Source organism: Acinonyx jubatus, chromosome A1 (genome assembly GCF_027475565.1).
Source record: "Acinonyx jubatus isolate Ajub_Pintada_27869175 chromosome A1, VMU_Ajub_asm_v1.0, whole genome shotgun sequence".
Lineage (NCBI taxonomy): Eukaryota > Metazoa > Chordata > Mammalia > Carnivora > Felidae > Acinonyx > Acinonyx jubatus.
Window position 1 is genome coordinate 78016722 of NC_069380.1, and position 16162 is coordinate 78032883.

At 44.7% G+C, this 16162-nt stretch overlaps 1 long non-coding RNA gene across 1 annotated transcript; it reads right to left on the bottom strand.

Annotated features, from left to right (window-relative positions):
• Positions 1–657: 657 nt before the first annotated feature.
• Positions 658–11032, bottom strand: LOC128316180 (uncharacterized). Its single transcript, XR_008299772.1, has 3 exons — positions 10931–11032; positions 1661–1770; positions 658–1016 (listed from the first exon to the last, which is right to left on the bottom strand). It is a non-coding gene; the product is annotated as an uncharacterized LOC128316180 (long non-coding RNA).
• Positions 11033–16162: the final 5130 nt, after the last annotated feature.

Below are 16162 nucleotides of genomic sequence, written 5' to 3' on the forward strand. Positions count from 1 at the left end.
TTGACCGTATTTTAGCTACTACAGATAGTTAGTTTCTCAGTAGCCTCTAAGGTTCTTGAGTGAGGAATTGTGTATCTTTACATCCTGGGCTGCGCTCAATTCATGCTTGTTGAATAAGTGAAGGGGTCCTCCTTGGTGTCTTAGTTTGTATCCTGTACGTCTATAACACTTTATATTATCCTAGAGCCCTGATTCTTAAACTGCGTGCTGAAATGCCCCCAGGGAGGCTCAGGAAACACAGGGGAACACAGGATATCTTGCACAGTTGAGGGGGGCACAGCCACGCTCCACATCAGTGGGCCATCTCATGAATTACCAGCTCCAAGTAATTCGTCTCAACATTACATCACGTTACTTTTCATGGGATGACGTCATACCTCAGTAAACCAGATTTTTGGCTCTCACGAGGATAAAAAGGTTGTACAGGAACATCAACGCCAATGGGAAAGGAGGGGACTGCACTCAGTCCAGTCCAAGATTAAACGGGTTGTTCAGTGGCCAACAGGTGCACGCGTCCTGCGGTAAGTGACTGTGCTTAGGTAAGAGCGAAATCCATACTTTTGCTTTCAGTATAGCTACATTATTTTTCATATGACGACTAAGTTGTTAGGGTGTAAATACTCATTAAGATGTTTGAACCTGTTTAATAAATTTAAGTACCCATATGAATTTAACAAATACATACTGTCAGACATTTCTTTTGGCCTCAGCATGCTGTGAAAAACACTACAGCATTTCGGATGCTTTGAATAGAGAAAGTTTGGGAGGCTCTTCCTTACAGCGAATTACTAGTTGGAGTCCTTACCTGCAAACAGTAGAAACTGGTTCCTGCCGGTGTCCCTAAAATAAATGAATTTGTGGACAGCGTATCGTGGCGTTCACAGAACCAGTGAAACAGCTTTAAGCCCAGGCTTGGAGCTAAGAGTCCAGGAACAGCGCCTCAAACCACACCTTCCAGAACTTGTCAGAACAGCAGCTCCATGGAGATTCTCGTTGCTGGAAGTTCAACGCTGCCTCTGCAGAGAGAGATAGAGACAGAGACAGAGAGAGGCAGAGAGACATTGAGGAAGGAGTAGGGACAGAGAGAGACGGCCTCCCACCCCCTGCCCCCAGGTCAGACCCCAGGTGGCCACAGCTGGTCGGCAGAGACAGAACCCACACACACCTTTGCTGCCTACAGTGGAAGTGGAAAGAGGGGCCTTCCTGCATTAGACCCCCTCCAAATGCGGGTCCCTGCTAGAGACCGAAGTGTGGTGGGGAAGTTTTGAATCATCCCATTTCCGGGGAGGAAGGACCAGGCAAAGAGGAAATTCAGAATGTTTCGAGAACTGTCTTTAGATACGTCAGCCTCTCTGAAGAGCTGACTTGGGCTTGTTTCCTGGGGCCACATAGACACAAAACGGACACAGGCAGGGAGGCTGGAGTCCAGGACAGGAGGCAAGGCCCGGGGCCAGGTTGTCCGAGGCTCCCGTCCCCCGCCGGGTGCAGGTGCAGCCGAGGTGATGGGGGAGGACAGGCCAGCGGTCGCGAACAGGGCTCCCGACTCCCTGACAGCTGGCAGCTGGGACCTAAGAGCATAAACGTGTGGACACATAACCTGTAACGCGAAGTGGCCTGAATTATTACGGCTACGTCAGTGACGGGGCTTCCTGATCCGTACTGGCAGGTTTATGCTGTCCTGATCTGCTGACACGTTCTCATCAGTGACAAACCGAGCGTAATTGTTAATGAGACTTTTCTCTCACGGGACAGTATCCTCTCGCCAAAAAACTAGAAGGGACAAAAGAAAACAAGTCAGGTAGTATTCACACCATGTGACCCCACAGAGGTTACTTTTTGGGTTATTTCCCTCTGGATTTTCCTTTCTGGTTTTCTTTTCAGAGTTGTGGCCCCATTTCACTGCTTTTCTCATGTGCCCTGCTGTAGTGAGCATACCGTGTAAATTGCTATACATACTTTATCAATCAAGTGTCTGCCTTTCTTTAGAAAATTAACACTGGATTATCATAAAGCTATTCATATTTAAAAGCATATCAACATAGTGAATTAAATTCTTACTACGTTAAGGTAAATATTTTTTTTTACTTTTTTTATATTTATTTATTTTTTAGAGACACAGCATGAGCGGGGGAGGGGCAGAGAGAGAGGGAAAGCTATTGGTATTTAAAAGCATATCAACCTAGTGAATTAAATTCTTACTTCACTACAATAAATATTTAAAAAAAAATTTTTTTTACATTTATTTATTTTTTAGAGACACAGCATGAGCAGCTCCAGGCTCCGAGCTGTCAGCACAGAGCCCGACACGGGGCTCGAAACCACAAACTGTGAGATCATGACCTAAGCTGAAGTCTGAGTTTCAATGCTATTAAACGACATGGAAAGAAATGCACAATGAATAAGTCCACATATCTGTGTAGATGGAAAAAATGACGGAATTCTTAAAAGGCGTAAAAAGAGAGAATTTCACAACAATAGGCACTCCTTTCCAGAGGGCACATCCTGGCTGCTGAAACCCTTCTTGGAAGATGCCTCTTGAAGAAAATGACCCCTTATCCAGCGGAGACCAGTCTCGTGCACGCAAGGACCCCTGCTAATCCATCTTCAACAAAATAACAAACCAAATAAGAATGGACTTCCAGGGGGCTGGGAATAAAAAAAACACATATTTTCAGAGAAAAAAGGGCCCTCGCATGGATCCGTTTGAGTCCGCTGTTCCAGGAGGAGTTGGGTTGGAGTTAACTGAAAGATGAGAAGACACCTGGAAAGAGGGCTGAGCTAGGACTGCTGACAAGAGCTTGGGGAAACTCTTTGACAGCGGGAGAACGTGAGTCCTGATCATTCCTGTCATCAGCCGTCACCAGCCGTTGAAAGTGTGTGGTCTTTGGAGTGCCCGGAGCAGAGGAGAATGAGCTGGAAGCTTGCCTTCATATTGTGGATTCATCCCAGTCTGGAAGCGCTCAGCCTTTGGGCAAGTGCACTAAGTTTTCTGTGTCTGGCCACGTCCGAAGAAGCACCTGCTATTTTAGGGCAAACCACAGCCTCTGATCACCTATCCCAGGGTTTGCACAATACATGCTCCAGTGGGGATGTTCCCCAGGCAAGTGTGGGACAGCACGACCATGCTTCCTACGGCCACGTTTGCATTGTTCTGGGTGGACAAATCATCAGTCTGTCGGGCAGGTGTCTGTAGTTTGCTCATGAATGCTTCCATGCCTAGGACATCAATGACGCCCAGAGACGATGAGCATTTCTTGCCATTGAAACATTTCAATTTTCCTCAGTGCATTGTCTACTGGTCTACCACGAATCAGAACGTGGCTGTCCCAAGCCAATCACATCGGCCATTGTCCAAAGCAATGCCCGTCACCCTGACCAACTCCATGGTATGCAACTCAGTCACATAGGTTTGCTTTGAGCTAGAAGACATTCTACATTATTGCAACGGTGCACTGGGTTATCAAGACTCAGCTGGTTTCTCTTTTTGAGGAGTAGACTCACCTACACCAATAGCTAGTTGTTTAGCACCGAGCCTCACTACAGAGTTGGTTGGAAAGAGTATGAATGTCCCAATCCAGAGACCCAGGTCTGAGCGGAGAGTCAGATGCCTGTTGGTCATGCAACCTTAAAATAGCTCTAAGTCCCCCTGTGTGTACGGAAAACACAACCAATATCTTCTATGGTTTCCTCTCATTACGCAGTGAGAATTTTTAAAACCTTGGAATTCTTAGGTAATATTACATTTTCTATTCAAACTTTTTGACATCCTCAGTTTTGTTTAGCTGAATCAATTTTTAATTTTCCTTTCATTCTGTGCTATTCTTTTCAGCCTTATTACTACTGACTTTTTTTATTTTTTCATGTTTACTTATTTTTGAAAGAGAGATAGAGAGAGAGCTCAAGCAGGGGAGGGGCAGACAGAGAGGGAAACACAGAATCTGAAGCAGGCTCCAGGCTCCAAGCTGTCAGCACAGAGCCCGACACTGGGCTCGAACCCACGAACCGCAAGATCGTGACCTGAGCTGAAGTCAGACGCTTAACCCACTGAGCCCCTCAGGTGCCCCACTACTTAATTTTGAATGCTGTGCAACTTGTCCTCGTGTTTTTGTTCTTACTAGTTGGTTAATTATAAATAACAAATAAATTGATCCCTGCCTTATCTTCCAAAGCAAGCATTTGCAAAAATATAAAATAAATAAGTAATGTATGTGAAAATATTTTGGAATTGTAAGGCACATTATATATACAGCTATATATAATGCGTATACATTATGTATGCATAACACATGGACATACGTATGGGTGCGTGGGTACATACTGAGAACAAGGGAGAGGGAGGAGAGATTACCGACGAAAGTGCAACAGCAACAACAAAAGAAACACTGTCATTCTTTGCTTCTGTTCCGGGCTTGAGTTCTCATCCTTCTTCTGTAACTTATCCGTCCCAGCAAACAGAGGTGGCATGGGAAATAAGGCCAATGGAGCTGTGTTGACAGGAGCTGGGATTCATGGCCAGGGGCGCGTGGGAAGGTCTCCTTACGTGGCTGACCACCAGCATTATCTGTCACCTCTGCATGCCACCAATTAATTCTTCAGTTTCATTAGATAAGCTGATTAAATAAAGCAGCCGGGCACCTCTGAACAGCAGCGCCATTTGCTTTAATGTCTCAAGTAGCTTTGCCTCCTAGAAGATAAACCTGTGAATACAAACAGAAATCAGGGTTTATGGGGGGACCTGGGTGCCTCAGTCAGCGGAGCGTCCATCTCTTGGTTTCGGCTCAAGTCATGAGCTCACAGTTTGGGAGTTCGAGCCCCGCATTGGGCTCTGTGCTGAGAGTGTGGAACCTGCTTGGGATTCCCTGCCTCTCCCTCTCTCTCTGCCCCCTCCCCTGCTCTCTCTCTCTCTCTCTCTCTCTCTCTCTCAAAATAAATAAACAAAACTTAAAAACAGAGAAATTATGGTTTATTTGTGAGATGTATTCTAAATGGCCTTTTCTGACGTTTTTTTGTTGTTGGGGCAACACTAGTGTCTTGCTTGCTGGATTACTTTAATTTTCTCACTGCTTGGTATTTTGTGTTCAGGTGTTTTGTGGCCTTCATTAAAGGAGGGCTTTAAAAAGTAAGCATCTCAAAATGTCCCTCTCATCTGGTTCCATAGCTGTGGGGAGGTCTCAGCCACACCACAGCACACACATGCACACTCGTGCACACTCATACGTGCACACACATGGAGACGGAGAGGTCGGTTCATCTTTCTTTCCATTCATTGTATCCAAATACACTTCAGCCGTAAGAGAGACTTCAGCCTTGACCTTATCATAGCATCCATGCCATTGGGATTTGTGCTTCACGTATAGTTTCTAATCTAAATTTGACGCATTACTTACGGACAAAAAAATGTATATGTCCTAACATCTGTTTTTCCCCCTTCAACACACCCATTCTTCTTTCTTTCTTTCTTTCTTTCTTTCTTTCTTTCTTTCTTTCTCTCTCTTTCTTTCTTTCTTTCTTTTTTTTTTTAGCTTGGAAAAGGACCATTGTAAGGACTTTATTCTCTGAGGTATTACACACTGCTTCCCAGGCATGGGAATAATATATCTCAATGGGGTTCCGCCACGGTGAGCCAGTCAGCAGCTGGGCTCTCCCAAGAGCAGTCCCAGGAAAGGAAGGGACCAAAAGTTCCTAGATCCTGCCAGGTGGTGTTGAGAAAGTTGAGTCAGCTGAGGAGCCTGCCCTGAGGGGAGCTAAGCCTGCAGTGGGACCTCCCCGCAGACCTCCAGCCTAGGGCTCGGCGCACAGCACTGTGGGTCCCTCGGGACCCTGCAGGCCAGCAAGAGTCAAGACGGCTCATTCACGCAGACTCAGAGCTGAGCTGGGGGAGAACAAAGCAGGAGTTGACCAGCCTGTGGCTGGGCAGTAGAGGTCCCATCACCCGGGGGTACAAGCGACATCCCTCTAGAAACTGGAGGAAGAGGAGGCAGTGTAAAGACCAGCATCCTTACCAAACTCGACTCAGTGAGCATCTCAGCATCTCCTGGGGAGTCTGCCAGGGGAAGGGGAGGGAATATGAAAGACTGAGCAATTGCTCTAAACAGACCAACTTCAGTTTTCCAAAGAACGTTCATTGAATGCCAAGGACATGCCAGACACTATTCTAGGGTCATCGGGTGCCCAAGAAGCTGGTCGAATCCTACCGAGTACGACAAATTTGATTACATTGCTCCCACATCCAAACTAGAGAGAACTTGTGAAAAACACGGATTTGCTAGAAATACAGAGGTTGCTTTTGGTCCTGTGCCTGTGGGTTCAGTGCTGGTGACTTTGTGACCAGCCCTCACCTGCCCTCACCTGCCCTTGCTGTGTGTGGCTTGGCTCGCTTGTCTCTTCCTTCCCTCGTTGGGCAAGTATGTGCGGAGTCCTTATCATGTGCCACGTGTGACCTGCCTACTGGGTACACAGTGGTTGTCAACACGGATCCCCAGCCTCCGACGAAAGAGAGTGGGGAGGGCATCAGACGCAGACTAAATAACTGCAGAATTAGAAATGCAGGAAAGTGGTATGTGAGTCAAGAACACAGAGCCCTGACTCAGGGTGGTGTTGGGGGCAGGCCGGGCTGGGGGCCAGTTGGGAAGAGGTCTGGCTGTAGGTAACTGAGCCTGGGGGTTTGAAGGTTGAAGAGGAGTCCGTCCTGTGAGCTTGCATCATCAGGACTCAGCTTTCCAAGAACTAAGGCAGAAAGGAGACCTGTTGGAAAATCCAGACACGCTCATAGAGAAAATGGGGGCGTGTTCATTATTAGCATTTCACAACACACCCTTCCTGACCTCACACACGAATGCACATCGTTTACTTACAATATGGGGAGAGTCGTTGCGTATGGTTGAACATTCTTCTTCAACGTGACCGGAGTGGCTTGCAAAACTGTGCTTGTAAGGATATGCTGTCATCGATACACCCAGACCCCTGCTTCGGGATATTGGAATAGCCTCTAATTTTTTGCTATTGTGAATAGTCCTCTAAAAGAACATTCTTGTTATCCCACAGATACATTTCTAAACATGAATTTGCTGATTCAAAGAGAATCCAAAATTGGCTTGAAAACATAGTATGATATTGTAAGATTTTCCTTATTTAAACCCTGGCTTGCTCTGTGCTGTGGGCAATTTATATTTAGTTGAACATTTTCAAATCAAATACGTGCACACGGTAAACAATTTTAATCGGGCGGAAAGTCAGGTAATCACCAACCTTGGAGCCCCCAGCCCTCCAGAGGTCTGCCTCCCTGGATGCTGATGTGATCCCCAGATGTTGATGCGTATTTGCAGGTCTGGGTGATTACGGATACATCTTTTGCAAACGTTTTTGTAGAAAACTTACCGTGGTCATTGGTTTCCTTTCTTTGAGGAGCAGAATTGTTGGCCGGTACAGTAGATATTTGTTCAACTTTTAAGAAACTCCCAAGTCATTCTCCACTGTGCCCTACCATTTTAGGCTCCAGCCAGCAATGCGAGAGTTTCTGTGAATCAACACCCTCACAATGATTTATTGACAGACTTTTAGAAGAGCTGTGCTATTGGTTGTGAGGTGGCATCTCACCGCGGTTTGAGTATCATTTTCTAATGACTAATGGGGACACAGCATCCCAGGCAGAAGAAACAGCACTTGTGAAGTCCCCAAAGCAGAAAGGAGGTGCCTTTTGGAAAATTCCTGTACCTGATCTTAGAGAACATCCAGGCGTAAACATTACTAGCATTTCAGGTGGTTTATTTCCAGATTGCTCTCTGTCTCTCTCACATACACACACGTTTCGTTTAATGTAACATGGGGAATATCTGGTAGGGGCTGGATAGGTCCTTTCCAAATTAGTATGTTGGAGCCCTACCTCCCAATGTGAGGGCGTTGGGGGATGAGGCTCTTGGGAGGTAATTAGGTTTAGATGAGGTCAAGTGGGTGCGACGGGAGAGCCCCCTCTCTGCTTGCACACACCAAGGAGGGGGCCATGTGGGGACAGGACCCAAAAGCCCCCACCAGAACCGGACCATGCTGGCACCTGAGCTCAGACTTCCAGCGTCCGGAGCCATGAGAGACAAATGATGGTTGTTGAAGCCATCCAATCGGTGGGACTTTGGGATAGAGGCTCCGGCTGGCTAAGGCAGCACCCTGGCCTGGGTGGTGGCCGAGTGCCCTGGGGCCAGTGTGGGGCACTTTCTCTCTGTCTGCAGCATCCCCCACTGCCAACAGCTTCCCGGAGCTGCCCTTTCCCAGACCCAGCCACCCCTCCACCCCTCCAGCCCACCCCCCCCCCCTCCCCGCCTCCCCGCCCAACAGCATCACTTTGCCTTTGCTCACAGACCCTGGGCACTTTCTGGAGCTCTTACACTGCACACGCTCCTTCCCCTGGGTCCTGTCCCCAAATTCCAGCCACTCGGAAGCAGCCCCCCCCCCGGTCCCCTGGGGCTCCCTTCCTTGCCTTTGGTCCACCAAGGGGCTGTGGGCAGAAAGGTGGTTGACCCAGGACCACCGTGTGTCTCTTTTCTGGGGCAACCCCGTTCTGCACTTGCGCTGTCCGCTGCAGCTGGAAATAGTTGCCTCTGCGATTTTGTGCAGCTTCGTAGTTACTTCTACCAGTTACTGTATGGCAGCCGAAAGTCCTTGTCTTCTTTTACTTATAAAATCGTTCTGCTACTACAGACAAATCTTCAGTGGATGCGTATGTAGCTCTTTGCATTTTATTTGGCTGCTTACTGAAAGTAGTAACACTAACTAGTATATAGTTTTTGAAATTGGTCTCCTAATGTTACCGTTTCTTTTAGCTGCATCCTGGCATGCTTCCAGTAAATGGGAAACTTTAGTTAATTAGTTTTGCAATTGAAAGCAACAGGTGTACATGGTATGCTTTTCCCCCTGCAGAGTCAAGTAGAAGTATAATGAAAAGGCCACCTTGTCTCATTCACTATCTTGGAAGAAACTAGCACGAACAGTTTCTTATGTGTGTTTCAGAGGTTTCTACGTCTGTGAACACCGATACATATATATATATTTTTTCTCTTTGTTTTATGGTACAGATGAGAGTTTATCCTGTGCAGTGTTGTGCATCTTTTAAAAGTTACACCATATCTCGAATAAATTTCCATACTTGCACAGATTTATCTGTCTTATTTTTTAAAAAAAACAGCTCTACTTTCCAGATGTGCCATCATTTAACTAAGGAATTCATGTGGATAGACACTTACCGAGTTTGCACTTTCAGTATTTCAAACAATGCTACAAAGTAAATCCTTCATACAAATACACAAGGTCACAAGGTACCTGGGTGGCTCAGTGGGTTAAGCGTGCATCAGGTCATGATCTCACAGTTGGTGAGTTCGAGCCCCGCATCCGGCTCTGTACTGACAGCTCGGAGCCTGGAGCCTACTTCCGATTCTGTGTCTCCCTCTCTGTCTGCTCCCCCCCACTCACACTCTGTCTCCCTCTCTCAGAAGTAAATAAAAATGTTAAAAACTAAGAAAATAAAACAAATATACAAGGTCACAACATGAAACTGCCAGGTCAAAGGAAATCTGTCTTTCATATTGTTAGGTATTCCCAAAAACGCTCTTCCAACAGAGTCTGCCGAGTTTCACACCCACCCAAGGCAGGTAAGACGCTTGTCCCACATCCTTATACATTGTGAAATACCGACTTCTCAGTCTTTGCTGATCTGAAAGACTAAAATAATATAGCATCTCCTTTCTATTTATTGTTACTTAATTATAAGTAAGGTATTGCCTACTCCCCTTTCTTCATATTGGTATTTATTTAAGCTGCTTTTTGATGGCCTTTGAATAACAAACTTTTGCGGGCCAAGCTGGGTCAGGCAGCTACAGCGAATTGTATGAAACCGTGTGAACGAATCTCATGAAGCGTGTGATTTACCCTCAAGAAGACGTTGCCGAAGTTGTATGGCTTTCTGCCATTTATGGGAGCTAGATTTTAATAGATTTTATTCTCTAAATTCTTAATTCACATCATTTTTCTTTGTAGTGTTTGATGACACCAATGTTTTTCCTTCCTGTCATATACAAAATGGGTGTTAAGTCCTCCTTAGCCAATCTGGTTCTAAGAACAGCAACACCCTTCCATCATTCCATCACGTTTAGACCCCTGGATCTTCTGATGTCCCTGTACAGTCCAGGCACAGCCTCCTTCCCATGACTCAGGGGGCTCAGGTTGATGTTGGCTCTGCAAGGGTTGATGGGTTTGTGACAAGAAGCTGGGTCTCCCATTGGGATGGACAAACCACGAAGGCATCTCGGAGCAAGTGTTATCTGTGTGGTTCGTGAAGGGCCCGGCCCCAGCTCTTGTGGGATTGGAGCAAAGCTGACCACGGGCACTTGTTGCTTGGGGCTCCCTAGGGAGCTGCCTAGCAAGGCTCTGGGACATACTCCGAAGACCATACTTGAAGTTGTGTAGACCGAGCCCTCAGATGGACTTCTGCCTCAAATCTTGGGCTCTGGCAGCCCCAGTATGTAGCAATTTGATTAACCTACATGTGATGTCACAAGAAGGAGAAAATGCTATAAATGGCACATGGCATCTCCAAGGCTGCAGAATGAGCCTTGGTACCATTGGCAATATTTCCTGGCCAAAAGAAGGTCCAAGGTAGGGGCTCAGTTCATTAAGCATCCGTCTTCAGATCAGGTCATGATCTCACAGTTCGTGAGTTCCAGCCCTACATCGGGCTCTGTGCTGACAGCTCAGAGCCTGGAGCCTGCTTCGGATTCTGTGTCTCCCTCTCTCTCTGCCCCTCCCCTGCTCATGCTCTGTCTCTCTCTGTGTCTCAAAAATGTGTAAATATTAAAAAAGAAGGAGAAGAAGAAGAAGGTCCAAGGCAGAGAAGACCAGGCTGAACCATAGGTGCAACCACTCATGTAAGTCCGTAAGCCCTCACCTCATTAATCTAGTGATCTGAACATCAGACATTGCCACCTCCTATGAATAGGCTTTTTTTGGTGAATTCTCAAATAGCCTCTGAGCCTCCATGTGGCTTCATAATTGTGACCTTATAACAGTTACCATGGAAAGAATTCCTAGATTATAAATAATGACAATGTGAGTTTCCTAGTTACCAAGTATATTTATAAAATGAATTCCAAAGGTACATGACATTTAATTCCAGCCTATTTTTAGAAACCAAAAGATAATAAAGTAACATACCTTTTTTTTTGCCCCAAAAGAAAGAATTGTACTATTTCTCCAAATCTAGTTATAGAACATTAGATCTATATGGCTATTAGCAAAAATTAAGGGTTTTTAGTAATACACTATTCTTGGAGGTTTAAGAAAAGCATTTACAATGACATAGATTGCAGTGTTAAATCAAGTTTCTATGACCATGTATCAGAATTAGATTCATAAAAGTAATCTTGGCTGGAAACAATGTAGCATCCTTCAATTTTCTCATCAGACACTTAAATTAGGAGAACAAACATGCCTTCTATGTTGCAAAATACTTTTTTAATAAAAATCACTATCTTTTGGGGTGTCTGGGTGGCTCAGTTGGTTAACTGCTGACTTTGGCTCAGGTCATGATCTCAGGGTTCATGAGTTCGAGTCCTGCCATCGGGCTCTGTGCTGACAGCCTGGAGCCTGGAGCCTGTTTCAGATTCTGTGTCTCCCTCTCTCTCTGCCCCTCCCCTGCTCTGTCTCTGTCTCTCAAAACTAAATAAACGTTAAAAAAAAAAAACAAAACAAAATTAAACACTATTTCTTATGCAGAGCTCTTGAAAGCAGAGGCTTACCTGGTCAGAGGAGTCACGAACCAGAAAAGGGTAGTGAGGCTTCCCAAGGAATACATCACAGAAGGAAAGCCACTAACTAAATGGGCTTTAAGCCACTTTTTAATGCACTGCAGAGACATGAGTTGAAAGAAGGTATTAAGGCAATGGAAACGCAGTAACTTATGTCCTGCCTAATATTTTGTCTTTTCCGAACATTATTCCAGGAGATGCTTCAAGGAAATTGATTCTTCAGCTTGACTGCCATGTCTCCTAATTGGGAAATTTTCTCCCATCTGAATCTTAAATTGAGCCCTACCTTTCCTCTTCTACCCTGAAACGTGACGTTCAGGAAATTAATGACTAGACCCTCTGGCATTAAAACTCTTCTCCTCCTAGGGATGTTTAGTGCATCGCATATTATATAGTTGCAAGCTTTTGGGGTTCAATTTCAATAAATATTTATTAAACACTGTATCCTTTTCCTGTGGCTGCTATAGCAAATTACTACAAACTTAGTGGCTCGAAAGAACATAAATTTACCATCTAACTGTTCAGTAAGTCAGAGTCTGACAGGGACCCGCTGGGCCACACTAGGAGTGTCTCTGCTGCTCTGTCTGGGATGGCTGCTTTGGGAGGCTCTAGGGAAGAACCTTGTGTCTTATCTCTGCTGTTTCCGGAGGCTTCCGCCTCCCACGGCTCATGGCTCCCTTCCTCCATCTGCAAAGCCAGCAATGACGAATTGGGTCCTTCTCGCATCATGCTTGGACCTCTGCCATTGTCACCTCTCCCTCTTATGAGGACTCTTGTGATTACCCTGGGCCCACCTAGATAATCCAGGATAATCTCCCCATCTCAGGGAGATTAATTTGATTGCATCCACAAAGCCTCATTTGCCATGAAGATAACAACCCATAGGTCCTGGAGATTGGTCCATGGATACATGTGGACGCTTGGGAAACTGTTCTGCCTCCAGTAGCATTGTTTTCTCCTCGTCCTCCCCCTCTCCCTCCCCCTCCTCCTTCTCTTCCTCCTCGTCCTCCTTCTCCTTCTTTTTGAGAGAGAGAGAGAGAGAGAGAGAGAGGGAGAGCTGGGGAAAACGTGAGAGAAAGAGAAACAGAACCTTAAGCAGGCTCCTCGCTTAGCAGGGATGTCAACGCAGGGCTCGATCCCAGGACCCTGGGATCATGATCTGAGCCGAAATCCAGAGTCGGACACTTAAATCCAACTGAGCCACCCATGTGCCCCAGCATTGATTTATTCTTTCAAAAAAAAAAAAGTTTCTTGAATACCCAAGGTGTGTTCAATACAGCTGAGCAGATGAATAGAATACTGAAATATTGTATTTCTATTTCTAGAATAAAAACTGTTCTATTTCTAATACTGAAATAACGGATCATGCTTTACATAGTCACAATCAAAGCAAATACTAACTAGCTCAGATAAGAGACAGGGTCTCTGTGTTCACCCAACACTTGCTCTGTCCACTGGGTCCAGCCCTCTTCCCGGGCTTCTCCCACATCTTCCTTCTTGTATCTGTATCTGTTGCAGTCTTAAGCATTCTTCTCCACCAAAAATCAGTTCCCCAAGTCCTGCAAATCAAAGGTGGAGATGTGCTGAGTACACAGTGGGGAATGCAAACTGGTAGTTACTTTGGACCACTGCATAAGGCTGGGAATGGAATCCCAGCACCCTTCTTGTTTTTCCCTATGTGTTAATTGTTTTGTTCTTTCTTGTTTTCTAAGTCTGTAGGAAGCCACACTGTTGTAAAATTAAAAAGTATTTTTAACTGAGTCTAATAGTCACATTAATCAGTTTAATTAATAGCAGGTGCGCCTGCAGGGCACCTGGGTGGCTCAGTCGGTTAAGCATCCGACTTTGGCTCAGGTCACGATCTCACAGTTTGTGAGTTAGAGCCCCCGTCGGGCTCTGTGCTGCCAGCTCATAGCCTGGATCCTGCTTCCGATTCTGTGTCTCCCTCTCTCTCTCACCCTCCCCCCTGCTCATGCTCCGTCTCTCTCTCTCTCTCTCAAAAATAAATAAACATTAAACATCAAAAAAATAGCAGGTAACTTCTCCAAGTTACAGCTCAGTATTAGCTTCATAGTGAGGAATAAATGAATATGAATTTTATAATGATGCAGGTTACAGGTCAAGTCGAGCTGCAGAAGGAGGTAACTGCTGGCAATGGCATGCTTTCCTGCCTTCTGAGCGCTGTCACCTTTAAGACCGCCTCAAATGCTCGAGATCGAATTGGGACAGATCTGGAGGCCAAACCTTAGAGAAAAAATAACAATAAAAGAAGAATCATCACCATATTCTGAGCAGTCCAGTGAAATGAAGTCAATTATCTAAAGTCTTACAGGGTTTGGATTTATGAGACACAGACATGACCATCCTATGTTGGAACAGTGACACAGCAGATTCTCTGAATGACCAGGACATTGGGTAAAGTTCAACCAATGTCCACCTAACTACAGTAGACTCTAATGCCAACATCTTTACCACCAATAACAGTGGTACCTGGTAGGATGTAGACTTGGAAGTCGGATCGGCACGCTTTGGGTCCTAGATAGCACCAAGAACCCATGGAAACTTGGACAAATGCCTTAATTTTGGTATGAATTTTTTGTTGTCAAATGAGGATCTCGAGCTACTGTAAATGAATTTTAAGATTTTTTTTTCCACTTAAAAAGTATATGTTTGGTCTACAATGCCCAAATATTTGGGTCTCAGGTGACTTTTATACCCTTACAAAATCACTGATAATTCCAAAAAGCTCTCGTTTATGTCGATTCTATCTACTAGTACCTTCAGTGTTAGATAATAGAGCATAGAAAAGATTGTAAATATTTATGAAGCTATTTGCAATTAATAAGACATCTATTACATGGTAGCATAAATAACATATGCGTATGAAAAATAACTAAAAAACAAAACATTCCTTGCTAAGATGGGCATTGTTTGACATTTTAAAAAATTCTTTTAATGCCTGGCTGAATAAAAAGAAATTGGATTCTTATATCTGCTCCTAAATGAGTCTGTTGTTATATCAAAGGTCATGGAAACTTTGGAAAACACCTAGCATATATATATACCCTTATGCAACAAAGAGAGTAAAAAGGCAAATGATGCTGTAATATTAATACAAAACCTGTGGGTTTTTTCTTCTTTTCTTAAATTTAAATTCAAGTGAGTTAACATTACCATACAGTCTTAGTTTCAGGAACAGAACCCAGCGATCCCTCCCTTATACATGACACCCAGTACTCATCCTAACAAGTGCCCTCCTTAATGCCCATCCCCCATGTAGCCCACCCCCCACCTGCCTCCTCTCCAACAATCCTCAGTTTGTTCTCTGTATTTAAGAGTCTCTTATGTTTGACCTCCATCTCTGATTTTATCTTATCTTTCCTTTCCTTCCCCTATGCTCATCTGTTTTGTGTCTTAAATTCCACATATGAGAGAAATCATATGACATTTATCTTTCTCTGCCTGACTTATTTTGCTTATCATAATACCATCTAGTTTCATCCACGTTGTTGCAAATGGCAAGATTTCATTCTTTCCATTCCGTTGTATATAATACATATATAATATATATTATAATAATACATAATATTTCATCATATATATGTGTGTGTGTGTATATATATATATATATATATATATATATATATATACCACATCTTCTTTATCCATTTGTCAGTTGACGGACATTGGGCTCTTTCCATTGACTATTGTTGATAGTGCTGCTATAAACATTGGGGCATGTGTGTCCCTTTGAATCAGCATTTTTGTATCCTTTGGATAAATATCTCATATTGCAATTGCTGGAAAAAGTAGGTCTGTACTCTCAGAAACCGTAACGGTATCTCAGGGCCCCCCCAAGATGTTTTGTCATCAGGAGTCAGCAATGCCTCCCACTGTTGAAGCAGGACACATCGAAGTCTGGTTCATTGACCTGCAGTGTTGACCCTTGTTTTTGATATGGAAACCATAGCTCAACAGTCCAGCAAGTTCTTCAAGGTCAAAACAACACGGTGGCTTTTCCCATTCTTTGTTTTGCTTCTCATCCTAATATTCCCAGTTGTAAGGTAGCTGTCCTGAATCCGAGCATCACAGCATGACTTTACTGGTTCTTTACCTCCTGGAAGGGTTTTGTAAAAGCAAAGAAACAGTTCCCAAATACCCAGCGAATCTTCTCTTTAACGTCCTTGGCTGCGTTCGCACCACACACCCTTGCCCAAACTCAACTCTAGAGAGAAGGATCAGTCCCTAGGGTTGGCTTAAGTTAAGAAAGAGCCATCCCCAGAAGTGGGTTTGGCCCTATGGTACCCTAGGTTGTGGCCACGCTGACGAGAGTATGTGCTTTCCAACAAAGGAGAACTGGACACTGCGAGAAG